Source organism: Ixodes scapularis, unplaced genomic scaffold, assembly GCF_016920785.2.
Source record: "Ixodes scapularis isolate PalLabHiFi unplaced genomic scaffold, ASM1692078v2 PGA_scaffold2__306_contigs__length_199485367, whole genome shotgun sequence".
In the NCBI taxonomy this organism is placed as follows: Eukaryota; Metazoa; Arthropoda; class Arachnida; order Ixodida; family Ixodidae; genus Ixodes; species Ixodes scapularis.
This window is the reverse complement of record NW_024609857.1, coordinates 194,383,114-194,397,694: the sequence shown is the minus strand read 5'-3', so window position 1 is coordinate 194,397,694 and position 14,581 is coordinate 194,383,114. Positions and strand designations below refer to the sequence as shown.

General features: G+C 49.4%; 1 long non-coding RNA gene across 1 annotated transcript; it reads left to right on the top strand.

Moving 5' to 3' along the window:
* Positions 1–7,414: 7,414 nt before the first annotated feature.
* LOC121836422 lies at positions 7,415–13,985 on the top strand. Its single transcript, XR_006077927.1, has 3 exons — positions 7,415–7,577; positions 12,292–12,492; positions 13,011–13,985. It is a non-coding gene; the product is annotated as an uncharacterized LOC121836422 (long non-coding RNA).
* Positions 13,986–14,581: the final 596 nt, after the last annotated feature.

The window sequence follows — 14,581 nt, the reverse complement described above, 5'->3', positions numbered from 1 at the left end:
CGTGCCTCGCAGGGCGTTGCAGTCCGTGACTACAGTGAAGTCGACACCAGAGAGGTAAACCTAAAGCCGCTCAAGAGTCCAAACGACTGCGAGGGCCTCAAGCTCGTAGGAATGGTACATTTGTTCCGCCTTGGACGTCTGATGGCTCACAGAAATTACGGGATTAAATTGTCCGTCTAACTGGCGCTGCAGCAACATGCCCCCCCAAACCATTTTTGCTTGCATAGGTGTGCACTTCCGTTGGGGCTCGTGGTTGTATAGTGCCAGAATTGGTCTCTCCTGCAAACGCACTTTCAGAAAAGAAAATGCGGAATCTTGTTCCTCAGTCCATCGCTAAGAAGTATTGCTCTTCAAAAGCCTTGTCAGAGGTTCGGCTAGCGCTGCCAAGTTCTTCAGGAAACGCCTAAAATAGCTTGCAAGGCCACTAAACCGCCTTACTTCGTGGACGTTTCTCGGTGTTGGGAAGTCAGTCACCGGCTTTACTTTTCCTTCACCTGGCCTGAGTCCTGTGGTTCCGATTTCGAATCCCAGGTAGTTTATTGTTTCCGCCATGAACACGCATTTGCTTAAGCGAAGTGTCAGTCTCGCTTCTCGAAGAACTTGGAACACTTTTTGCAAATGATCAAAACCTTCTTTGAAGTCCCGCGACGGGATGAGAATATCATCCATGTACGCTTGAGCCACTTCGTAACGCTAGGATCCCAATACGACGTTCATCTTTTTTTGAAACAGCGCTGAGGCGTTGGTCAGTCCGAACGGCATTTTTATAACCTCGTAGTGTCCATCGGGAGTTACAAACGCCGTCTTCGCTTGTGATTCTTTGGACATCGGACTTTGATAATACCCTGACGTCAAGTCAAGAGTCGTAAAATAGCGCTTGTCATGTAGTCGGTCCAACTGGTCTTCGATCAAGGGAAGCGGGTATTTGTCCTTCTTAATGACCCTGTTGAGTGCTTTGTAATCAACGCACAAACGTTCCTCGCCTGTCTTTTTCTTCACAACAAGCAACGGACTGGCGTACTCGGACGAGGAGTCGCAAAAATACACGCCTCTTTCAGCTCTTCGATAGCTTTGTTTACTATCAGTCGCTGATTGTACGGTAGACGATACGGTCGAAAAGATACCGGTTTCGCATCTTCTGCGATATCAGTTTTCATTTCGGCCTTGTTTGTGGTTCCCAACTCAAAGACGTTATCCGCAAAACAATCACGATGCGCGTTGATCAATTTGAGAAGTCGTTTGAATTCATCAGATGTTAATGCGGTTCCCGTGCGCACACCTTCTGGCCTAAAAGGTATTAGACATTTCGAAGATACAATGTGGTCGCAAGACCACATTGTATCTTTCTCGTGGCACCAAGAGCCCCGTGCAGTCACTTTTCCTTGCTTAACATGAATAGCGGAATCCGAAACATTTAGGACTGGCAAGAACGAAGTCCCATCTTTGTCTACATGGATAATGCAGGAGGGCAAGCAATGCTCCTTACCCTCTTGCATACGAAGTTGGGCATCGACGTAAACGTCGCCGTCTTTTTCGCCTCCCGCTGATCAGGTGACAATGCCAATGTACCCGGGGGTTATGACCGTTGACTCCTTTGCCCATAACGTGGCACGACGGGGTGGAAGGTTTGGGGCGTTGATGCCTCTAAGCCGGTCGTCCTCATCATCAGCACTCTCGTTCTCTTCGAAAATTCGTAGAACGTTTTCACGTCTTACAACGGTAATGTGGGGCTGATCCGGGAACGGTTGGCCAACAAGCAGTGGAATTGCCTGGACATCACTTGGAACGATGTAGATGGGCACTTCTGCACTGGCCTGGTCGACTCGACGGTGAGATGCGCTTGGGTGATTCCACAAGGAATCACGTGACCAGAACCGTAGCCTCCAATTTCGCACGTATCTGTAGGCTTCGTATATGCAATACCGAGGTAGTCGGCGTCCGCCTGACGAAGCGTAATGCATTGACTACCAAGGTCCAAGTATGCCTTGACTGGCTTCCCGTCGATCAGTGCCTCTTGAAAGTATTTCTCATTTCGTGCGCCAACTATTTCTTTACTTTCCAGGCAGTGTGTCTTCGGAAAAGTTTCCTTGATATTAAATCTGCAGTTGGAAACCGCATGACCAGCACGCTGGCATTTTTCGTATCGTTTCCGCTTTTGCGGTTCAGTACAGTGAATTGCAAAATGTCCGTAGTCGTCGCAGGTAAAGCATAATGACTCTCCGTTGTGGTTATACAAAGGCCTTCGTCCGTTATTATCACCCGACGGGCCTGCTGCCCGGGCGCCGATTTCGTTCCGCGCTTCGACTTGGTCATGCGATCCACCTGATTGAGGCTGACGTTTGTTTCGGGTGGGTGTTGCCTTGACCACGGCGAGTCGGTCGTCTATACGCTTAAGGCACTCAAGCAATGACTCTGGCGTAAACAAAGTTCCAACGCTTAAACTTCGCACCATCGCCTCGTCATCAAGACCAGTGACGACTTACTTAACAATTTGATTTTCAGGGAGTTGACAGAGACGGGCGAGGCTAACCTTTTCATGAAAGTGCAATTCGATGTTCTCACCCTTTCGTCGTTTTCGAACCACCATCTCCTGATGGCGACGCTGACAGCTTTTCACATCTGGGAACAATCTTTTCAATTCATCTTTCCACTCTTGCCATGATCGCTGTGCGCTCGAAAATCCATCATACCATGCCTTTGCAACCCCTTCCAGTTTCGTGATGGCAAAGCACGACGTCTGTCGATCACTCCACGCGTAGATTGTGGAAAGTTCAACTTTTTTGATCCATTGTTCTACTGTTTGCGATGGAAATACCGCAGGATTAAAGACAGGTATACAAGCTTTCCAGAGTCCGCAGGTGGTCGCGCGTCTTGAAGTGGCTGTTGGCCGGCACGAAGAAGCGTAGCCATGCCGCTCATCGCCTCCCGCACGGCACTCTGGATAGCCGTTTGCAGCAGTGTAGCAAAGTATTCATTTGATGCACGAACTTCCGTTGCCTGATGGTTCTCTAACGCATCAGCGACTCCGTCGGTGTCGTCGATACCAGCAGTCACAGCTACAGGATTCGCTTCGTCAGGTTGCTGAAGGAATCGAGTGTTGTCTACGACAGCCACGCTCGTGATTTCTTTATGGCCTGTTCTTTCGCAGTAACCTTGGCTTGCACCCGGCGGACGGCTTCGCAAGCGCCCCTGCCTTCGTAGATCGTGCCCGGTGCTGTCAGTCATCTGGGGTGCTATGTTGCGCTTTTTGGACTCCCACGGCGACTAGGGAGAGGGAAGTGACGTCAACGACACAGCAAACGCAGATTGGATGTTGACGGAAGAAAACGAAATCAACACCGAATCTGCGTTTGCTGTGTCGTTGACGTCACTTCCCTCTCCCTAGTCTCCTGGGGGGCTATGTTGCGCTTTTTGCACTCCCAGGAGACTGCGAAGAGGGAAGTGACGTCAACGACACAGCAAACGCAGATTGGGTGTTGATTTTGTTTTCTTCTGTCAACATCCAATCTGCATTTGCTGTGTCGTTGACGTCACTTCCCTCTTCCAAGTCTCCTGGGAGTGCAAAAAGCGCAGCATAGCACCCCTGGGAGTCCAAAAAGCGCAACATAGCACCCCTGTAGAACGAGCTGGTCCGATGACACAGTTTCTACCGCTTTGAGAATCGTAGAATAAAGCTGCTCACCGTGTACAGGTCGCAGACGTACTCATCACACTTCTGATTTGTTAGTCGTCAACTACGCAGTTGTCAAAAGGTAGAAAGCATTTTATATGCATAGAGCTTTTAACATTCGTATTGTTGCATGTTTCGCGGGTGCTCATCGTCGTCCTCGTCTCTCTCTGAGCTCTCGTGCTCAGCAGGATGCTAACACACGTAGCTCCATGGGATGGGATGCTCAGCTTCAGGTTACAGCAGGGCCATACCCAAGGGGAGGGTTTCAAGGTTCGACCCCTCCCCTCCTACCTCCGAAATATATTCGACCAACACCCGTCGCCCGATTTTTACCCCCAATTTTAGAGCGCAGCTCTTAGGGGCCCGTTTCCGGCTTGAGCGGCGTCGGCGTCGCCGTTGGCGTCGCCGTCGCCGTCGGCGTCGGCGTAACCGCGCGGTGCATCATGGGAAATTTCCCATAATGCACCGCGCGAGCCCCCCACCGGGGTCACGTGACTCCCCTGAGGTCACGTGACCCCCTCCTCGAGGTCACGTGACCCCCCGAGGTCACGTGACCCCGCCGATGTCGCGTGACCCCCCGATGACGTCATCGACACTTTCGACGTCACCGGCATCCACATCGTCATCGTCATCATCACTGATGACGTCATCATCAGTGATGATGACGATGTGGATGCCGGTGACGTCATTAGTGATGATGACGATGACGATGTGGATGCCGGTGACGTCATCAGTGACGATGACGATGACGATGTGGATGCCGGTGACGTCATCAGTGATGATGACGTCATCAATGATGATGACGTCATCAGTGACGATGACGATGTGGATGCCGGTGACGTCATCAGTGATGATGACGATGACGATGTGGATGCCGGTGACGTCATCAGTGATGATGACGATGACGATGTGGATGCCGGTGACGTCATCAGTGATGATGACGATGACGATGTGGATGCCGGTGACGTCATCAGTGATGATGACGATGTGGATGCCGGTGACGTCATCAGTGATGATGACGATGACGATGTGGATGCCGGTGACGTTACCGACATCCGCATCGTCATCGTCATCATCACTGATGACGTCATCAGTGACGTCACTGATGTCGTCACCGGCATCCGCATCGTCATCGTCATCATCACTGATGACGTCGTCAGCGACGTCACTGATGACGTCACCGACATTCGCATCGTCATCGTCATCATCACTGGTGAAGTCATCAGTGACGTCACTAATGACGTCATCGGTACCCGCATCGTCATCGTCACTGATGACATCATCGGCATTGGGGGTCACGTGACCCCCAAGGTCACGTGACCCCCCAAGGACACGTGACCCCCCTCTGGTTAGTCTAACCCCCCCCCAGCGCCCTTCCCTCCTCCTCAAGAGCTGCGCTCTAATTCGGCGTTACAGGGAGTTGTAAGCGGCTTTCACTTTTTTTTTGAAAAATACAAAACCCGAAAACGAAGGACAAACGCGAGCACGTCACGAGCAGAAGGGGCATGACCCATTGCGGTTCATGCCGAAATATATCAGGTATGTGAATGTGACCCTATATTCCAGGAGACCTGCGCCCTTAAGGCCCGTTCACACTCTTGCGACCGACTTCGACGGAGAGGGACCAGAGCGGTTTTTAAGCCTTTTGCGACTTCTTAGGACCGGATGCGATGCAGCGGAGCTGGTCCTAAGAAGTCGCAAGAGGCTTAAAAACCGGTCTGGTCTCTCTAGGTCTAACTCGGTCGCAAGAGTGTGAACGGGCCTTTAAGGGCTCACAGCTGTGGCGTCACAAAGGAGGGGGGGGGGGCGGATTGCTTCGGGTGTAGGCCTCAGGGAGGTGTCGCGGCAGGCTACTCGAGAGCGGTGGAGGGGGGGGGGAGGGGAGGGGGGGGGGGGAGGTTGCGGCGGGCTGCGAGAGCGGAGGGGGGTGTAGCGGAGGGCTGCCGCCCCGGGTGCCGCTGATCCTAGCGACGCCACTGGCTCACAGCTATCCATAGCGAACGATGCTGGAGCGAGCGCACACGCGCACTCCTTACTATTACTGCTAACCAGAGCCACGTGAATTCCAGCGTGTCTTCCCCGCACCCCGAAAGCCGCAAGCATCCGGCCACGACCGGTCTTCTGGGAACGACTCCGGATAGCGCCCTCCTGTTTTTCTCTCTCAGCCAAGTGCGTGGGTGCCATCCCCCGCAGCAGAAGATCCAGGTCCCCGGGCCCGCCTCGCTTCCCCATTCTCATACCACGCTCCGTTTTCCCGCACAGTGGACAGTAGCGGATCCTAGAGACCGTCTTCGCCAATCAAGGGTTGAGAGAAAATCATATGACCTTGAGCTCCGCAGAGCACACCACAGAGGGTAAGGTGACACTCAGAGCTGGATTGGCTGGGATGGCTCGTAGAGTCCTCTGCGGTCCATCATTAGGTGAGACAGAGATGTTCGCTCTAGCAATAAATACGTACGTTTGAAGGAAACCCGTATGATATGCTTGTGTTTTTAAAAAGTAAATACGAAAAACGGTAATTCAGGACGGCCACCGTGTTCCGGAATTCCCCCCCACCTCCACCAAAAAAAAAAAAAAAAATGAAACTACGGCCCTGGGTTGCAGGATGCCTTCCCGCCGCCAACAATGCGAGCGCGTAACACAATAAATGTACAAAGAGAGCAAAGGGGAGCTTTGTATTCTTCATTCGATGCTATCGGCCGTATTCATAAACGGGCCTCGACTCGACACTCCACCTCGACTCACTGGAGTGGAGGAAAGCAGCTCGCCTCCACTAGAGGAGCCATTGGGCTTCACAGACGCGCCTCGGCGTTTCCTCGGCTGAGGAGCTCCTCGAGAAAACTTCCTCCACTCGAGCGAACTCGAGGAGACGTGAAAGCCGTCTGGTTTCGAGGTTGTAGTAAAAAACGAAGTTGAAAACAATATTATAGTGTGAGTTATGAACATATTAGTTCATTTTATTTGAAGGGACACATTTTACTAACATTGAATCGAAAGCCTGCAAGATTTCTGCTTCGCATAACGCACGTTTTATGCGTTTGAGCCGGTTTTCGGACAAACAGCCACAAGCGTTCTCCAGTCTGGCAACAGTGGCGGCCGCTCTCCCGCTTCTGCGTCGTAGGCAAGGAGGTTAGAAGTACTAGGAGGGGGCACGTTGCAATATTGGTGAAGCCTAGTCATAAAAAGTTTAAACAATTTTGTGCCCAGCGTGACTGCAGGTCTCTCTGGCGATTGGTGCGCGTGACATGTCACGTGTGAGATGGATGGTTGATTGTAGAAGGACTCTTCCCAGGCTTGCGCGCGCTCCGTCCGGTAGGTTTTATCAGATCGAAGTCTATACTGTGGTGTATTCTAGTACCCCATAGCAAGACGAAGGCGTGCTACGGTCACGTGATGTGGTCACGTTGGCAAGGTAAGTGAGGAGAGTAAGGAGGAAAATGAGAAAGAGGCGAGGCGTCAAGGGAGCATGGCTTGCGGAGGCTACGCGGCCGACGTCATGCCCTCTCCTACCCTTCTATTCTCCATGGTCGTAGGGGCACCTGTAGCTCGCTGCTGTCGTCTCGCCCGTTCTTCGCCGTCTCACCTTGCCTCACCGCTTGCCTGCATCGCTGTCACCGCCTGGAACGAGCATTTTCACCCTTCCTCTTTCTTCAGAGTCCTACTAGAGTGCCTTGCCCTACAACGATGTCGTTCCACGAAGGTGACAAGAAGGGGCGAGTAGTTCCATAAAGGGGAGCTTCTTCGTCGTTCTACTAACAACTGCGCGAAAGAAGCTGAAATTGACGCGTAAAAGAGTCTGCACCAAGTATAACCGCCAGCCGCATGTCCGCCCACGAGTGTTGGGACAAAGGTAGATCCAAGTGGAAGAAAACAGACTCCGAGAAGAAGCAGGGCATCCATGCAACAGGTGTGTAAGCAATTTCAATATTCGGACAGAATAACGCAACGCGTTCGCAAAATCACATGACAGGACGTGTGTACTAAATAACTTTGTAAGGGACTTTTCCGTGGCTACCTGCAGCGTCCGCAGGAGCTAGTCAAGCATGTTAGTGTCGAGGCCGTAGGTGGGCAGTGACGGCGAATTGTCGCTATTTTTGGTGATTCTTGTGCCGACATCGACAACTTACGTTTGCGTATTGTGCTATATCTAAGCGAAAATTACGCAGCGAACATTCTGGTTGCGTCACACTACCGTAGCTTGAGCTCCGGCCCCTTTCTTGAGATTAGAGAGGCAACCCGGACGTATCAATAAAACGCGACGGACGAAACTGACACTAGTGCACGTAGAAGTTACGCTAAGTAGGAGTTTAGAGTATGTTAATTAAACCGAGCACCTCCTCTCCTTGCTTGGTAGAAGAGCGTGTTGGTTTAAGTCATTGATGAAGAAAGAATAAACAATTAAAACAGGGACAACACAACCACATCTTTCAACTAGCAACAGACGAGTAAACTTTCAACAGCGAGCAGCCAACTATACCCAGTAGGAGTAGGGGAGAGAAGGGGAGAGAAGGAAAGATAAAACACGCGAAGTGCAAGTCAGGGTGGTAGGGTTATCTCGGATTTTAAAAATTCAACCTCAGTTTTCGTCAGCAGGAGGGAAGGGTTTGACACGTTGTTTTTTGCTGTGGTCATGGCGAATGATTCTATGATTTCCCTGCCGAATCTGCTGTCATGCCCCCCAAGGATTTTTGTGTCATCAAAGAGGGGATGAGAACGCAAACACGAACGGGCATGTATGACTATGGGATGATAAGAATCTGGAGAGGCCTTAGAAACTTCGTTGTGATGTTCTCGGAGTCGGTGATTCGTGCATCTGCCGGTCTGTCCTATGTATTGATGGCCACAGCTCAAGGGGATGGAGTAAACTTTCTTCTCTTTGCAAGGAATGAATTTCTTTTCGTGTTTGACAGTGCATCCAATCGGAATCCGGTTGTTGTTCACTTGTTGACAGAGTTGTTTAAGACGCATGCGGCACGAGAAGACAACATTCGTGTCGAACTTTGAGGCAATGGATTTTATCCGGTGGGCTGAATTGTGTACGTAAGGAATGACGGCGAATCGGGCTTTCTTTTTTGTGGCTGGTGACTGGCGATCAGGCCCGCGAATCATCCTTTCCATTACAGATCGGAGAAGGTCGACGGGAAACCCTGCCCTGACAAGCCTCATGTGCTGCAATTTGAAGCTATCTTCTGAAAGATGACAGCAAGACTTCGTGAAGGATGAAGAAAACAACGATTTGATGATACCGTGTTTTACCGACTTCGAATGGGCGCTAGAAAACGGTAGGACAGGTTTGGAAGACCTTTGTTGAAAGGCCCAGCAGAGTCCGGTGGCACTGACATGAAGCCGCAAATCTAGGTACTGAAGACCTTCATTTGATGGTTCTTCCTTCGTGAATGTAAGGCCCGACGAACAAGCGGAAAAAACAGCTGTAATGCTATCTGGAGAAGTTCGAGCAGGATGAATGTTTAGGTAATCGTCCACAAATCTGAAAACATGGCAGCCAGGCGCGGTGATGTCCAGTTGTGCTTGTATAGCTCTGTCAACGAATAAAAGGAATAATTCACTGAGAACAGGGGCGAGACATGAACCGATGCAAACTCCCTTTTTTTGGCGGTAGATCCCTTTCTCATGTTCGACTAAGGTGGACTGGAGATATAGATGAATCAGGTCCACGAATCCAGCAACGGAGACACCGGAGGAATTCTGAAAATCCACAGCTCCGTGCTCAAAGATGGCGTCGGAGATTGAGGCAAGCAAAGCGGTAGGATCTAGATTGAAATACATGTCTTCTATGTCAAGTGAAAAAATAGAGTGGGGCAAGGAGAAGAAATGTTGGGAACTGATGACAGAGATGAGTTCTATTGAGTTAGACACTCTAAAGGGTTGAGGGAGGTGGATGCTGGACAGATGCTTTTGTAGAAAGAAGTGGAAAGAAGTGATTGCTGGAGTGACTGCCTCCTGCCGTGAGCTGAACGAAACGAAGTTTGAACCGCCAGTCCTGTTGTGCAAAACTGCTATCTCGTCTGACACCATGGAATTGCTCTTCAAAGGCCCCAAGTTCGCCCCAGACCTTCCTACTAAGAAGGTTGATCAACTCGCCTCAGTTCATCAAGTCGCCGCCGCCATCCCAGAACCACAGAGGCAAGATTTCCTCGGCTCCGCCATCCGCGCCGTGTGCTTCCACCCACCCCCCAAGCCAGGCAAGATCTCTCTACTCGCCGCTGTTGAAGAGCTTCGTCAAGACACCTAAAGCTGTTAGACTCCGATAAGATTGGTGTGTTTGTTGTGTTAGAGGAGGGAGATTTTGGAGATAAGGTGAAAGCTGCCCTTTCAAAAAATTTTCTCAAACTGAAATCGCGACCCTCTGGGACCCTCAGGTCAAGAGCTAAACAACTCTGCTCGTCTTTGAATCTGTCGTCCATAAAAACCGCCATTAGTAGTCCAGCGAAGCAGTACCTTTCAGTTTTCTTCACTGCAAAAACACATAAGACCGGAGTACCCCTCCGAAGTATTGTGTCGGAGAAGGGTTGTTGGCAGAAGCAGCTCGGGCTCTTTCTACAAAAGCATCTGTCCAGCATCCACCTCCCTCAACCCTTTAGAGTGTCTAACTCAATAGAACTCATCTCTGTCATCAGTTCCCAACATTTCTTCTCCTTGCGCCACTCTATTTTTCACTTGACATAGAAGACATGTATTTCAATCTAGATCCTACCGCTTTGCTTGCCTCAATCACCGACGCCATCTTTGAGCACGGAGCTGTGGATTTTCAGAATTCCTCCGGTGTCTCCGTTGCTGGATTCGTGGACCTGATTCATCTATATCTCCAGTCCACCTTAGTCGAACATGAGAAAGGGATCTACCGCCAAAAAAAGGGAGTTTGCATCGGTTCATGTCTCGCCCCTGTTCTCAGTGAATTATCCCTTTTATTCGTTGACAGATCTATACAAGCACAACTGGACATCTCCGCGCCTGGCTGCCATGTTTTCAGATTTGTGGACGATTACCTAATCATTCATCCTGCTCGAACTTCTCCAGATAGCATTACAGCTGTTTTTTCCGCTTGTTCGTCGGGCCTTACATTCACGAAGGAAGAACCATCAAATGAAGGTCTTCAGAACCTAGATTTGCGGCTTCATGTCAGTGCCACTGGACTCTGCTGGGCCTTTCAACAAAGGTCTTCCAAACCTGTCCTACCGTTTTCTAGCGCCCATTCGAAGTCGGTAAAACACGGTATCATCAAATCGTTGTTTTCTTCATCCTTCACGAAGTCTTGCTGTCATCTTTCAGAAGATAGCTTCAAATTGCAGCACATGAGGCTTGTCAGGGCAGGGTTTCCCGTCGACCTTCTCCGATCTGTAATGGAAAGGATGATTCGCGGGCCTGATCGCCAGTCACCAGCCACAAAAAAGAAAGCCCGATTCGCCGTCATTCCTTACGTACACAATTCAGCCCACCGGATAAAATCCATTGCCTCAATGTTCGACACGAATGTTGTCTTCTCGTGCCGCATGCGTCTTAAACAACTCTGTCAACAAGTGAACAACAACCGGATTCCGATTGGATGCACTGTCAAACACGAAAAGAAATTCATTCCTTGCAAAGAGAAGAAAGTTTACTCCATCCCCTTGAGCTGTGGCCATCAATACATAGGACAGACCGGCAGATGCACCAATCACCGACTCCGAGAACATCACAACGAAGTTTCTAAGGCCTCTCCAGATTCTTATCATCCCATAGTCATACATGCCCGTTCGTGTTTGCGTTGTCATCCCCTCTTTGATGACACAAAAATCCTTGGGGGGCATGACAGCAGATTCGGCAGGGAAATCATAGAATCATTCGCCATGACCACAGCAAAAAACGTGTCAAACCCTTCCCTCCTGCTGACGAAAACTGAGGTTGAATTTTTAAAATTCGAGATAACCCTACCACCCTGACTTGCACTTCGCGTGTTTTATCTTTCCTTCTCTCCCCTTCTCTCCCCTACTCCTACTGGGTATAGTCGGCTGCTCGCTGTTGAAAGTTTACTCGTCTGTTGCTAGTTGAAAGATGTGGTTGTGTTGTCCCTGTTTTAATTGTTTATTCTTTCTTCATCAACTCCTCTCCTTATTTGCTAATCATTTGAAGAAAAACAATTGTGCCGGTATTATTGACTATTAGCTCTCATTTCTTAATTTTAACCTCATAAGAAATGCCATTATATGGACATGAGACGTGCTGGAGTCCAGTTGTTGGCAGCTGTCTTTTTTCAGGTGTCCATGTTAGTGTGCAACCATTGTCATTTATTTGCGAGGTTAACCAGCGCATTGTACTGGCATGATTAAGCGAGCACAAATTTAATATGGGTAGGAGTATACATTATTGATTTGAAAAATTGTGTGTCCGCAATATGACTGTTGTCGATGATCACACTAAGCTACTCCAGTATTTTCCATGCAGAGCAAGAAACAGCACAGGTACGGCATCACTTGTTTCGCATTTCATTCTTGCAGTTAAGTGTCGAACGACAAATTGTACCGCATAAGTTGTAGTATGATTTGTTTTTCTTTCTACGTTGTGCTGTGTACATCTCGACTCATGGGTGCTTTCACAGGGTATTCTTTGGCCTTTCGTTGCAGGAGGGGGCGCTGGTGTCGCACCTGCTGAACGATGAGCCCGTCTCTCCAGCTTGTGGGGGCACTGATGTCCGACATGGCAATGCGGCTGCCAAGCCCGTAGAACAGTGGCAGCACCCGCGCTGGTTAGCAGGTGCTCTCAATGCTGCCAGCCGCCATTCCCGAAGCCACAGTGAACGAGCGTGACGACTGACATGATGCCTGGTAAAAAGTTTCGATTGCATTTGCTACGTACACATGAAGGTTAGTTGCTACTTGATCACACGGCTTCCAGTGTTTGTTTATAGAAAACATCTGTCTCTGCCCTTCCGTTTATTATTTCGATTTTGGCATACCGTCTCGTAGGAACCCTAAAAACTGTGACAATGAGCCGCATTTTCATGAATGCGACTTGTTAGGGGTGCCACGTAGGAACACAGTAAATTCCTTGGGTCTGGATAATGACATGTTTATTGACGAATACGCCACACGTTTGCCCAAGGGCCAGGAAGTCGGAGATAACAGCGCTGTCTCTTTTGACGGTATCACCATTTGGAGCCTGAGCTGCCGCTACTGACAGTATCACAGAAAGGAACGGTCAGAACAAGGAAGAAAGACTTTCATGTTTACCAACAGTTGACATCTAACATTTCTATAATGGGGTTGTTGTAGCAGTTTCTACCATTTTCCGGTGTCTTCACCGTGCCTGTAACACTCGGCGTCAATGTGTTGTGCTTGCCTAGATTCGCCTGCCTCACTCCTGCTGGACTGGGGTGACATCACGGAGTTTGCGGTTGCTGCGTCACCAACTAAGTCCCCGACTCCTCTACCTCCTCAGCCGCCACGTGTGGTTGTCCGAGTGAACCGACTGGAGGAGCTGCACCTGCTGCAGCTGGAGCTACGTCAGAGTCAGGTTGCCTATTAGCAGACGCAGGCCCAGGTTTTCCATCAGCAGCAGCGTAACGAGCTGGTTCGAACTTGAGCTGCTCCAGCTCAACAAACTAATCAAGCTGCAACAACTGCTTGTTCTCGGGGCCCAGCCACAACAGTAGGCTGATTTATTCGATTTGTTTCATCTTTCTCTTTAGTAATTACCATTCTTTTTTGTGTTTAACAATGCTTTTTTAATGTCTATAACTTGCTTCATTTTATCCCTGACCTGAAGTTGTTACAAGTGTTGACCGTATCTCATTCAGTAAAGCCCAGCATTTTTTAAACTTGTTTCTCTATTGGCTATCTGTAGTGAACATGCAAAAGGGCAGCTACGTCAGCTTTAAATCTATTCTTTTAAAACTTAAAAAGTAACCGAGTATTTTTCTTTCTTACTAATTACATTGTTTGTATGTTTAGACAACAGGAAGTTAGTCAGCCCCAGTGAGTAACTTGTCTCCACTGTAGACGAGATATTGAGCCAGTGCCGTACCACAGCTATCGTTGAGTTTTTAACTTACATCACAGTAGTGATACACAACCGCATGGTGTTACAATGATCATCCACATCGATACAGGCAGAGGCAGAAATATAACTCAAGATTCCCATGTTCAGCTGTGCGAGCTTTCACTCCACGTGCTCCAAGGTGTGATGCGTTAATGCAATCGACCACCGATCCACTTGAAGGAAATATAGGAATCTGTTTGAATGTACAGCCAGGTGTTTCCTAAACATTGCCACTGTTATTTATATAATGTCTCTTTTATTATTGTGTTGTCCATGTGCAGCCTCGTTCATTAAATGCTGTTGTCACAGAGTTTTGCCATAGTTTTCATTGAGTTCAGACGTCTCATTTCCAGTCCGGGGATTTGTGCCTCGTAATCCTCTATGGACTGGCACCGCCTACCAGAGTAAAGTCAACACCACATTGACGAGGCTTGCCCATTGTCTTTTCATTGCGGAGGTGGCGCCATGTGACCGAGCTTTTGGTTGCTTGTCAGAAGATCCCCAGGTGGTCAAAATTAATCCTCAGTTCTCTGCTGGGGCATGCCAGATGCCCGTCGTTGATTTGGCACGTAAAACCCCCCAGTTCGACTTCACTGCCCTTTCGCTGCACACTACTACAGTGCCGACGTAGCAATTGGGCCCAAGTTAGCAGCGGACCACATAGTGATACAGTAATTGAGCAGCGGTGCTCACCTCATTCATGCTCACATTCAGTAATACGTAGTGTGATGCCATCAGTTTGAGTGCATGGGCCCTGCATGCTTGTGTTAGGTACTTTTAGGTAGGACACCCTTGACTGCCTAACATCCGAGGGTGTCCTGACAAGGAATTGCTGCACTATTGCAATATTCTAACCGAAAGTTCTTCATATGGGGT